Genomic DNA, 13,894 nt, shown 5'->3' on the forward strand with positions numbered 1-13,894 from the left:
CATATAAGTGAGTACATGCTGTGTTTGTCTTTCTGGATTTGGGTTACCTCACTCAGGATGATTTTTTTTTCTTGTCCGTCAATTTACCTACAAATTTCATGATGCAATTTTTTTAACAGCGGAGTTATACACCCCACTTTGTAAATGTACCACATTTTCTTTATCAGTTCTTTGGTTGAGGGGTATCTAGGTTGTTAGGGCTTGGAGGTGAGTTGGTAGAAGTGGGGATGCAGGATGGGATTATGAGAAAACTACAACAGTTGAGTTGGTGGAGGAATGGAGGAGAGCAATGAAAGAGATATCTTGATAAAGGGAGCCATTGTGAGCTTGGAGAGAAACTTAGTGCTAGGGAAATTCCCAAGAATCCACAAGAATGACCCCAGCTAAGACTCCTAGCAATAGTAGAGAAAATGTCTGAACTGGACTCTTCCTTTAATCAGATTGGTGATTGTCATCATAGAACCTTCATCCAGTGACTAAGGGAAGCAGATGCAGAGATCCACAGCCAAGCAATAAGCCAATCTCTGAGAATCCAACTGGTTGGAGGGAGGAGGCATTGTATGAGAAATGGTGGTCATGATCATGATGAGAAAACCCACAGTGATAACTGTTCTGACCTCGTGGGAGCTAATGGACTCTGGACTGAAAGCTTTGGAGTCTGTCTGCATGGGACTGAACTAAACCCTCTGCATGTGGGTGACAGCTGTGTGACTTGGGACTTGGTCTGTTTGTGGGGCACCTAGCAGTCTCCCCTGAATCTATCCCTGATGCATGAGCTGGCTTTTTAAAGTCAATTCCCTATGGAAAAATGCCTTGTTCAGCCATGATGCTGGGGGAAAGGGCTTGGTCCTGCCTCAACTTGATGTCCCAGGCTCTATTGACTCCCCATAGGAGATATTGCCCTTTTGGAGAAGTGGATGGGGGTGGGGTGAGGGTAGTGGGGGTAGCAGAAAGACAGGAGGGACGGGGAACTGTGGTTGGTATGTCACACACAAAGGTCCTATCAAACCCCAAAGGAAACTAGTGGGAAAAGATCCTTCCTAACATGGCTTTTCAGGAATGTCTGACTACACAGGCAAAGGGCAGTACACCTTATAAAACATGACTTGGAGTCTTCTGACAGAGACACAGCTAACTGGGGATATTCTCCAGTAGGCCAACTCGTGTGATGACAAGGTTCGTCAACCTCGACAATCCGTTGTTGTCAACAGTTTCTCTGCCACTGGGGCATGTGAGTTTGAGAAGGGAGTGACAGCCCTGGCCCATGTAAGCCCAACAGTGCAACTCAACAGCCCAGAGTGACAGGCTGTGTTTCTGAGCAGCTTTTCCCATAGGCACCCCATGGGACCATGCTTCAGTCATGGGCATCAGTCACAGAACCAGATCTGACAATTCTTACATGGACCTTGTCAGACAGAGAAAGCTGTTGCATGTCCTCTGTGGAAATCACAGTGTTCAAGTACTGAAATTCCCCTTGAGCCAAGCTTGAAAAACCTCCTCTGCCATACATTCAAGAAAGCTGGCAATGAATATAAAAATCAAGAAAAGCAGAAATTCCTCTCAAAGAGTATTCTGTCAGGAATTGAGCAATTATTCTCTCCTTTCTCAATAACCTCCACGTAGTCTCATTCTCCCGGGGTAAAGGATTATCAAGTACCAAAATGACAAATTAATCCTCACAAAGATTAATATACTTATGAAAGGACCTAAAAACACATTTCATGATGAAGGAAGTGGAAACTCTACAAAATACAGGGACCGTGCCATTAGCAAACGGAGGAAGAACTTCTGATTTTATACAACAATGTGGAGTCTTTATTGCAATCGGATACCAGCTGATTTAGTCCTCACTCAAAACAGGTTTCTAAGGTAGATGGATATCATTATCATTTCGTTATTATAAGGAAAATCTTATACTGTCAAAGATTATCCAAGACCCAGCTTGAAGATAATGAGAGTGGCACAATATCATGGGCCTCCACATTCCTACTGGCACCTAGAACCCATGCTACTTACAGTGGAGCTTACTGCTAAGATCAATCCTGTTCTTACTGGGAAAACATCTATCTATCTAGTGTGAGATATCCCACTTTTTCTCATCCTGTCATTACTAAAGTCTTTGGTACTGTTTATGTAATTAAAATGCAAGACCATTTCCAAGTTAGCTCTATGAAGAAAGATATTATGCCTTGATTAAGTCTGAAAGCTGCGTCTTCCTCCGGGCATCACAGAAAAAGAGGCAGTATCGATGGGGCTATGATGTACTTCCAGAATGTATTTGATCTGTTGGTTCAATCAAAGGTTAGACGTCCAGAATAAACCAAGAGGGAAAGAGAGGTCAGAAGTAGGCAAGATTCCCCCATTACCCTCCTTTCTGAGCAGCTATTCTGATTCTTTTATTTTGATATCTAAGACTCTACACGTGAGCCTTTCTATCTGTTTCCTAACTCTTGACCAACCACATTTCAAACCTTGGACATCTCTGTCTTCTTTGCCTCTCACACACAGGCAAGGGAAAGGCACTTCTGAAGTAGTGTTTCTTTTTTTTTTTTATTTTTAATTTATTTATTTATTAAGGATTTCTGTCTCGTCCCCACAACCGCTTCCCATTTCCCTCCCCCTCCCCCGATCAAGTCCCCCCCCCCTCATCTGCTCAAAGAGCAATCAGGGTTCCCTGACCTGTGGGAAGCCCAAGGACTGCCCACCTCTATCCAGGTCTCGTAAGGTGAGCATTCAAACTGCCTAGGCTCCCACAAAGCCAGTACGTGCAGTAGGATCAAAAACCCACTGCAATTGTTCTTGAATTCTCAGTATTCCTCATTGTCCGCTATGTTCAGCTAGTCCGGATTTATCCCATGCTTTTTCAGACCTAGGCCAGCTGGCCTTGGTGAGATCCCAATAGAACATCCCCATTGTCTTAGTGTGTGGGTGCACCCCTCGTGGTCCTGAGTTCCTTGCTCGTGCTCCGTCTCCTTCTGCTCCTGATTTGGACCTTGAGATTTCTATCCGGTGCTCCCGTGTGGGTCTCTGTCTCTGTCTCCTTTCATCGCCTACCCCTGGATCCAGCAATACCACTCTTGGGAATATACCCAAGAGAGGCCCTATCATACAACAAAAGTATATGCTCAACTATGTTCATGGCAGCATTGTTTGTAATAGCCAGAACCTGGAAACAACCTAGATGCCCTTCAACGGAAGAATGGATGAAGAAAGTATGGAATATATACATATTAGAGTATTACTCAGCAGTAAAAAACAAGGACTTCTTGAATTTTGCATACAAATGGATGGAAATAGAAAACACTATCCTGAGTGAGGTAAGCCAGACCCAAAAAGAGGAACATGGGATGTACTCACTCATATTTGGTTTCTAGCCATAAATAAAGGACATTGAGCCTATAATTCATGTTCCTAGAGAAGCTAAATAAGGTGAATCCAAAGACAAACACATAGGCATCCTCAGGAATATTAACCTTCATCAGGCGATGAAATGAAGTAGTGTTTCTTGACTCCATTCCTTGACTCCCTGCTTCCCCTCTCACTCAATAGCTACAGCAACAGTTTTGCTTGTTTAGAAACTCCAACTGCCTCCGCATTCACTTGTGTCTATCTGGCTTTCTCCTAAGCTCATCTTGGGGACAAAAGTGAGCAAATAATCAATCCTATTCTTGAATCAAATACATATTAGCTAAAAATGGACACAATATACTTTATCTTGCTCAGGATTATATAATGGCTCACCACTGATAGGATGATTTAAATATCAACCCATGAACTATCTTTAATCTTTCCTATTATTGTGTTATGTGTATTTCTTTCCCTGTTGCTGTAAACTATAAGCTCCATAACCCTTCAGCAACAGCCCCTATAATTCAAAGTGATAATACCCATTAAGAACATGGAGGTTGAATTTTGAATATATAACTTTCATGCATCTGAAGATATAGATTTTCTTTTACCTATACCCCTTTCAGACAAATCTGACTCTTACCTAATCATAATGGATTATTTACACTTCCTCTTGAACACCAGGTAAACAATCACAAAGTAAAGACAGTTTTATAACTAAGTATAATTTGTTGCTTGGTTTTAGGGTCCATAATACCATTGCTAACTTATGCCTAGAGGTATATAGTTGTAAGCCTGACAAGGAACTCTAGCCTCCCTTCATCAATTTATGTACTACCATCAACAAATATCAGCATATAGGCAGAGTCTGCAACCAGTTCATTGTCTTGGTTTCTACAATTTACAACAAAGGTTTGATATTTATTATCAAAACATATTGCTTGGCTGAATGTGAGGTAAGAGCTAGTTGTACTATTAGGGCATCAGATTATTTCTGCTGAAAGAATCAGTGTGTTCTGAGCAATGTCACTTAGTTTAAACCATGCCTCCGGGAGTGGTATTTTGTGAATATGGATATTGGGGGCATAATGAATGGAAAAAGGCAGGGTACTGTCTTTCATACCTCATAACACTCCGTAAAGATCGACAGCAAAGTCCAAGTGACTCATGCAATGAAATTCTGCCTTCTGACATGACCAAGTGCCTGGGATAGACTTCCATGCCCTGCATTCTATGGATTTTATGACTATAATTTTTAAACTAAAATGTCAAAAATTCTACTTGTTCTTAAATAATAATACTCTGTGATTAAAGTGGAAGAATTCAAAATCTGAATGCCAGTCAAGCATATTCTTAGCAATACAATATGTTCAGTTTGCCCTTTGAGTTTGTCTATAAGAAACTCAAAGAGATTCTGACAAGTATATGCAGCATCGGTTAGAATCTGGTATTTTATACTTACTAAGTCTTATGAATATAAGCCAGTCTAGTATGGATGAAATCTGGGAAAAGTGCAAAAATATATTGATGAAGTTGTCATGTGTTTTCACGGAAGAGGTTTTATTACTTTGTTTCCAAGCTGTGAAGTTAGGCCAGTTCTATGAGTGCAGTGTTGAGACCCTTGAGTCTCAGGCAAATGAGGACAATGACGACTCTAAGTCTGTTTCTGACAGTTCATTTGCTCATTCACAAACCATTCATAGATCAGCCAGTCACCAACCAGAAGCTCAAGAGGAAAGCTTTAGAGCTGATTAGAATGACAGAAAATTTCCACTGAATCCCTCTATCACTGATTGTCAACGGTTTGGTCCAAACTAAATGGATTACTCTGTTTATCATTAACCAATTTACTCAGGAAAAAGCTATGCTTCTAAAAGTGACTACAAATTAAGGAACAAGTACAGTGTCTCCCTACCTACCCCCAACACTTTTTAAGACCATAATATTTTTTCTGTGGTCTAAACTTTCTGACTCTGAGGTATTATAGTAATCCATTCCGGGATAGGGTATGAGATTAATTATCTATTGGAACTAAAACAGGAACTATGGGAGGAAAATTTCAGAATATTTTACTAAAATTTGAAGCATGTTCTAGATTGAGCTCAAATAAAAAGGCAAAAAATAAAGAAGTAAAAGACAAGGCTATGGGATCGTTTTAAGTAATTATGACTGGCTATTATTTGAATTTGCTACGTGGAATGATCCTCTTAGGCCATGTTTCTCAACCTTGCCTGCACAGTGGAATAACATGGGAGAATGTTGAGGATGTTGGTGGCCATGTAGGACAGTTGGGTAATTATAGCAGCATATCTGGGGGAGAAAGAGAGAGTGGAGCACCACTGGTTAGCAAGAAGTCCTGCAGTGATTCCTATATGCATGTAATGGTGAAAGTGATTGCCCTCAACAGTAAAGAAAAGTAAAAACAAAAAATAAATAATGAGGAAGACAGATCCCAGTGATGCAACTGTATACGGACCTACATTACTCAATCAATATAACAAATAAGAACAAGGGAAAATCTTGGTAATACATATAAAATAATACCTTTCATACATAAACAATTTTTACAAATTTATAAAATATGTTTACCATTGCCCTTCTAAATATTTTTCCTAAATGCTGACATTCTGTCATTATGCTTACTTTGATATCAAAAGTTATTCAAAACCATCAGTATTTTCTGAAAAACTCAGTGTGGACGTATCTTGTAACGCCCTCTATTTTCAATTGTCTAGCTTTACTGTAATATAAAGCTATGTATAACATCAATCTACAAACCAAAACAACACCCATCTCAGCAGCTCACAACTGCCTGTAACTAGGGAATTGTCAATAATACTACTAACTCAAAGTTGTCTTTCTTTGAATGTACTTGAATGCACATAAATACAACTCTAATACAGTTGAATGTCGATATGTACCTAATAACCTGTGTTCTGAGGCCTTGTTAATGTTTAATAAGCACTATACTGCTAAGCTTTATATGCAGTTCATACTTTTGAGACAAAATCTTGCTAAATTGCCCAAGCTAGTCTGAAACTTGTTCTTTCTGCCCCAGCCCCTGAGCGGTTGCTATGACTTAGTGGTAGCTATGATATGGTGTACCACAATATCCAGGTATTAAGACCAATTTTTGGGAACAAGCCCAAGCAATAAAGTTTTCAACACTTTACTGAAGGTTCAAACTTGTATTAATGAGTTACTCTAAGGTGGAGACAGAGTAAAAGACATTGGTTCCCTTATGTTCATAAAGACAGACAAATATTTCAGCTATTCCCAATTTCAAATACAACATCTGGCTAAAAAATTGAGTGTTTTAGTAATTTTCACTTTCATGATATATTATCCAGACAATTAACTCCTTAATATGTGTTTGGAAAATAAGTGATTAAGCATAGTGAATCTTAATTCCTAAAGGTCACCATGAATGACACAGGATTAAAGTACCTTGTTAACTGGATGAGTTCTGCTTAAACTCTGAGTAAGACTGTGATTAAGAATGTAGGATAAGGGTTGGACAGGTAGTTGAGTGGTTAAAACCACCCATTGGTCAGACAGTGGACCGTGTTCAGATTCCAGAACACAAGTCAGGTGGCTCACAGTTCCCTTTAACTCTGGTTCCAGGGGATGCAGCACAGTCTTCTGGTCTCTATGAGCACAGTGCTCATGTCCACAAATGCAAACACACACACACACACTCACACACACACACACACACACAATTAATAATAGAAACAAAGTCATAAAAAAGAACATAAATAATGACATATGTTTGACTTGCACTTATTAACAGGAAATCTTAACTAACTGCTACCTACTTGTGTAGATCCTCAAAGCTAAGCATAAAACATATTACAAGGTAGTATTCAGTGAATGTCTGAAGAATGAATAAAGCCATATGGAGAAATGCAGAGAAAGCAAATATTCTCAAACCATTTTATTCATGGTGAATTAACGTAAATGCTCCTAATGTTGCATCTTACGGAGACATAAAACCCACTACTCCACGAGGTACCCAAACATTCAATGATTCAACCCCCAAAAGGCAGAATAATACTCAATAATGAAGAAAACGCCCACGAACCATGCTCTTTACATGTTATCAAAATCCAAGGATTTAATCCCATGACATCCTGAGCATTTAAAATGGATATCTCTCATACTCCAGAATGCATATCAAATCATTCTGCTTAGCAACCACTACCATAGAGATGGAGGTAGAAACAGCCTTGGGTCCAAGACTCTGGCCTCAATTTCTATGTATGACATTAGTGACTTTATCCTAAGCACTTTTCTTAGCTTTCCAGAAAACTGGTTATAAACTTTAGCGTACACAAACACCAAACAAGGAACAGAAGAATTAATCATGGGCAATAGGGCACTGAGGGATGCTGGAAAACTTATGAGCTCAGAGCCTACTTTAAAATGCTCAATCTGAGGTAGCTCTGAAAATCAATTGCCCAGAACCTAACATTATTTTTTAGAAGTTGAAAATTTAGTTTTACCTAAAAACTGGAAACTTTTAAATTATAGTAATTCATTTTTTATTTTTAAAACATGATGTGCATGTTACTCTATAGTTCAGAACCTGTCTACGGGCTACTAGAATATGGACTCTTATCTTAATGCTTCATTCTTTTTTTTTCCCCTATTTAACTGTCAAATGAGTCTAATCACATGCAGGATTTTATGCCAAGGGTCAGAAATAATGTAAATGAAAAGCACTTTACAAGTCACAATGCATCAAAGTAAGAGGTCATTAGTATCATCATCATCACTATAATCACTGCACCACAGCACTGAAGTGTGCTCCCCAATGAGGAAGAGAGAAGGAAAGATCATTTCTTTTTAAAATCCATGCACTCACTGACTCTGGAGGCCATTTGCACTTTCCCGTCTTTCTTCCAGCTGAGAAGTGAATGAATGATGAGACAAGGGGCCAGACTGCACCAGACTATGTGTAAATCAGCGATGCCCCTTGCCAGAGAGTTCTCAGCTAGAGTGACATATGCACGAGACTCGAAATACAAGCAGGATGCAACAACAACCACAAAAATGTAGATGGAGCTGGAGACACTCACACACTTGTCTCAATGACTACAGCCAGATTTTCTGATGATGTTATTTGCAGGGATAACTTTAGTAGCACACATCCACCCCCTCAGTTGCCCCCTGGTCACCATTTATTATGTACTGTGTCACAAAGAGAGGCATGTTTTTTTTTTCTTTATTCATTCTGTCAAGTAATCTAAATAATTCAACTTCCTTCCAGACAAGTTCCTAGAATGGTAAAAGATGCAAAAACTGAGAAAAAATTCCTTTTTCTGACATCTTCATTCCTTACCGTAGCATGGCGGTTAATATTTATTGCCAACTCAGCGGGAACTAAAATCACCTAAGAGACCAGCTCAGTACGTGCCTGTGAGGGGCTCTGTAAAGGTTGAGGTGTGCCTTCCCACATTTAGGTGTGTGCTCAATGACCGACTAACAAGGGGAAGGCTGTCATAGCACTAGCATGTATTTCTCTTTGCCTCCTCAGTATGGATGCAATGTCATCAGCTGCCTCACACTCCTGGCACCGTGTCTTCCCCACCGCGATGGACCTTACCCTTTAACCATGAGGCATAGCAAACTCTTTCTTCCTTAAATTGCTTTGTCAGGCATTTTGTCATAGAGTATAGAAAACTAATAAATGTGTCATCTCACATTGTAATATATGAAAGGGTAGTGTTGAGAATCCCAGCTTGTGGAGAAGGGATATGTGGATCACGCTCTTAATAATTAACCATGCTAATGTTCAATTGCTGGCGACTCAATTATTTGCATTTAATTTTTTCTTTAATTTAGTGTATGCTAATGTTTTGCATCCTTGTGTCTGTGTGTACCACATGTTTGCCTAGTATCCAATGGAGTTAGAGGAGAGCTTTGAATCTCCTAGAACTGGAATTACAGATGGTTGTGAACCATCATACAGTGCCAGGAATTAAACTTGGGTCCTTTGTAAGACCAGCAACTATTTTTAATCTCTGCAACATCTCGAGTCTAATTATTGGACTTTCACAATGAGTTTCATTAGGTTATGAGTATGAGTTAATTTTGTATAATTATAATGAAACATCTCAAGACTATGCTGCATGACAGCTGGAGTAGCAGAAGGTTCATATCTTATACTGCAAACTGGAAGCAGGGAGTGAAATGAGAGCAGTGTACGGCTTTTGAGGCTTCAAAGCTCACCCCAGAGACATACTATCTCTAGCCAGGCCATACCTCCTATGACTCTCTAAACATCAGCACCAAGTGGGAATTGTATGGAATGGAGAGTTAGTGAAGAAACTGCTGCCATGATCACTTTATGATAAGGTTAAGGTTTTTACTGTGGATATGAGAAAACAGAGAAAAAAGCAGATTGAACATGGGCAGCTGGAGAGAAAAGTGGAGACAGCCAATATACGGGATAGAGCATAGCACATAGCAAGAGAGAATAAGAGAGGGCAAATGGGAATACGATTTTATATGTGTGTGTATGTGTGTGTGTGTGCACACACACGTGTGCTCAGAGAGAGGGACAGCAAGAAATGATAGATACAGATAGATAGATGATATATAGATAGATAGATAGATAGATAGATAGATAGATAGATAGATAGATAGATAATAGATAGATACATACATACATACATACAAAAAACAGGCAGATAACAGTAAGAATAGCTGTATTATAATGATGAATAGCTACAGGGGCAGTGGGTTGGGGGATCCCATGAACTGGAGAGAGTTTAGAGGAGACGGTGTGAAAGGCTAGGATGCTAGTGAGGACTTTGAAACGTATAAACATGTACTAGCCATACATGAAGGAGCATGGAGGCCAGCACGGACCTTAATATGTTGATAGATTTCACAGGTGGCCACAAGTCCATTCAGCTAGAGAAAAGGAGATGACTCATCTAGGCAGATAGAAGACAGTTTCCTAAGTTCCTGAGGATTGATGGCTTCATATAGTCTCAGGTGAACTCATTTCTGGACATATGAACTGCTTTTTGGAGTTTGGAGGATTGGGGTTCTCTTTTGACCTGATGGAAACCCAGAATTTAAGCATCTGAATCTATTCTGCACATTTTCATTCAAACCACCACATTGGAAAGCTGTCTCGAGGACTTTGTACTCCATAGTCTAACTTCCTTTTCTTAATGTTTTAATAGGAACTTAAATTTACTTCTGTATCTTTTTCTTATTACATCTGAAGGGTGGCTTCCAATTTGTTCCTACTGGAACAAGCAACTGTGAACCAGCTAACTGTTGTTCTGGTTTCCTGCTTAGACACAGGAGGCAACATACAGCTACCTTTAGGAACGCAGCCTTATGTAGATGTCTTGTGCTAAATCCAAATTCAACCTAGAAATGGTGAATTAAAAAAGACCTAATACCATAGTTCTAATTTAATGTATGACCCATTTCTCCTAGGTGTGTCCTGTTCCATATATTATTCAACAGGAAGACTACTCAGACCCTGCCTCAAAATACATTAATATATTATATCCCATTATATCCCATTTCTTCCCAAACTAAGAACAGCAGTTGATCAGGGACCATGGAAAGCAAACCAAAAAAAAAAAAAAAGAAGTCCCCACTGCCAACCCCTGGAAAAAGAAAATTCAAATTCCTAAGCCTGTGTCCTCTATTATCCTAGATGTATGAAACCCAATAGACAAGCCAAGATAATCATGAGACATGAAATCTTTTTTTTTTTTTTTTTGAGACATGAAATCTTAACTTGGCTCCCAGGAAAGAGTGGAAGGAAGAAGGAAACAGCATGGTGCTGGGAGCCGCTGTCCCAGAGAATTGGAGACAAGCCCTTGTGGACCTGTTTATGACTGAGCTATCAGTCTTGGCATTTAGTCCCTGCAGGTGGTAATGTCCCTCAACCTGACTCCAATTTTGCTTTCTGTGTCCAAAAACTCCTGGTATTCAGAAGTACAGGAAGACAGACTTTATCACACCTAGTCCTCGTATAACATAAGTTATTTGATTGTGTCATGGTCTGGGGAGCATTGGGTGGCTGTTTTAAATCAGACCTTTCTTCCAAGCCTGCATAGAAACATTTAAGGATATAGTGGAATATTCCAGCTCTTTGTTTCTCTTCCCTTACTGATTTTGAACTTTATTCTTAATACAAAAATGTCTTGTGCCAAGTTCATACATTACAGCCATCATTAACTACTTCCTTCCTTTTTCTTTTTTTTTTTCTTTTTAAAATTGTTTTTATTGAGCTCTATATTTTTCTCTGCTCCCCTCCTTTCTCCACCCCTCCCCTTCTACTCACTCCCATGATCTTGTCTTTTTCTACTTCCCATGAAGATTAGATCCTTGTATGTGTCTCTTAGGGTCCTCTTCATTGTCAAGATTCTCTGGGATTGTGAATTATAGGCTGGTTTCTCTTTGCTGTATCACTAAAGCCACTTATGAGTAAGTACATATTATATTTGTCTTTCTGGGTCTGGGTTACCTCACTCAACATAATGTTTTGTAGATCCATCCATTTGTCCACAAATTTTATGATGTCATTTTTTCTGCTGTATAGTGCTTCATTATGTAAAAGTCCCACATCATCTTTATCCATTCTTTGGTCAAGGGGCATTTAGGTTATTTCTAGGTTCTAGCTATGTCAATTAACACTGCTATAAACATAGTTGAGCACATGTCCTTGTAGTATGATTGAGCATCCTATGTGTATACACCCAAAAGTGGTATTGCTGGGTCTTGAGATAGGTTGTTTCCTAATTTTCTGAGAAAGCCATACTGATTTCCAAAGTGGCTGTACCAGTTTGCACTCCTACCACCAATGGAGACGTGTCCCCTTTAACCCACATTCTCTCCAGCATAAACTGTCATTAGTGTTTTTGGCCTTGGCAATTTTTACAAGTGTAGGATGGAATCTCAGAGTTGTTTTGATTTGCATTTCTCTGGTGGTTAAGCATGTTGAGCATTTTCTTAAGTGTCTTTCAACCATTTTAGATTGCTCTGTTGAGAGTTCTCTGTTTAGGGCTATATGCAGCAAAACTTTCAATCACCATATGTGGACAAAACAAGATATTCCATGACCAAACCAGATTTAATGAATACTTGCTCACAAACCCAGTCCTACACAAAGTACTAGAAAGAAAACTCCAACCCAAGAAAGTCAGCTACATTCACAAAAGCACAGACAATAGATGATCTCATAGCAACAAATCCCAAAGAAGGGAAAAATGCACACAATACCTCACTAACAACAAAGCCAAAATAACAGGAACTAGCAATCAATAATAGTTGATATCCCTTAATATAAATGGACTCAACTTACCTATAAAAGACACAGGATAACAGACTGGATATGAAAACATAATCCATCTGTTGTGAATTAGGTTGGTACGATAAATAACCAGGCCAGCTCAAGAATAACAGTTTTATTTTAATGGTTAAAAAGGGGAAACTCAGGCTACAGGAGTGGGAGGTCTGACATCCTATCTGTCTGGCGGGCATAGCACAGAGAGAGCGAGTGCACCTGGGTCCTCCCAGTTTTTCTTCCTGGGGTCCAGCTCACCACACCTTAATTAGATGTGATTTGTTGACAGAGTTTTTCCATCATCTCTCCCTTTTGTCTAAACAAGATTGAAAGAAAATTTTATCTTTTTCAATTGTCCTTGTTTGGGTATACCACAGTCAACTTTTAAGCCATCACAATGCAGTTAGTTGTGTCAGATCCAATATCCTATCCTTTGATAAACTATATCAATGTCATATAGTACACATGACTCTAGAGACAAGCTTGTAAAGTTTTCTCTACAGCCTTTGCCAAGTTTTCTATGATCAATATAGCTCTTGATACATATCCATGTACTTCATGATATTTTCATGTGAGCATTTAATAGAATGGTCAGAGAAAACTTAGACATTTTTAGATATTTTTAGACTTAGATATTTGAAGCATATTTCTGAAGGTTTTTTCAAAAGTTTGAGTCAAGAAAAGGTTCTTTATCCTAGTGTGTGTGCCATGGAGGTGACCTCAGTCACAGACTAAAAGTTTTACCTATTTGTATCCTCTATGTATGTTAATATTCCTTTGACATTTGTTCCTGCAGATCCATAATTAGTATACAATGGGAGCTTCCTATATGGATATTTGGTAATGTTCTAGACAAGGCAAAGACAATAAGGCAGTACACACATAGAATTATCCTGGAACTCCTTCATCTTTTTTCTCTCAAGACCATGTCAAGGTTCACAGTCTCACCAAAGCTTTCTACTTAAAGAACTTTTTGCTGGCCCATCCTTAGTCTTTGGATGTATGAGGCTTTATATTTTCTATCTGTTTCTCAGAAAGTAGGCTTCTTTTAGTTAACCTTATCCACTGACACAGCACACCCAACAGGACCTCCTCTCTAAACTAACTCAACTGAGGGAGAAGGAATTATTGGAGAAACTATGAAATAGATGGTGTATTAGAAGAGAATAAGTAAGGAGCCCAGGGCTTCCCTGTGTAGAAGCTGTGTAACCAGACTAGGGAATC

General features: G+C 39.2%; 1 protein-coding gene across 7 annotated transcripts in view; it reads left to right on the top strand.

Annotated features, from left to right (window-relative positions):
- The window catches only part of Grm7 (glutamate metabotropic receptor 7), a 902,923-nt gene that overhangs the window by 781,259 nt on the left and 107,770 nt on the right, over positions 1-13,894 (top strand). The gene's annotated exons all lie outside the window — the stretch shown is intronic.

The sequence above is a fragment of the Microtus oregoni genome, unplaced genomic scaffold (assembly GCF_018167655.1).
Source record: "Microtus oregoni isolate MIOR12 unplaced genomic scaffold, Mior012 000002F_ref0000024, whole genome shotgun sequence".
Taxonomy (NCBI): Eukaryota; Metazoa; Chordata; class Mammalia; order Rodentia; family Cricetidae; genus Microtus; species Microtus oregoni.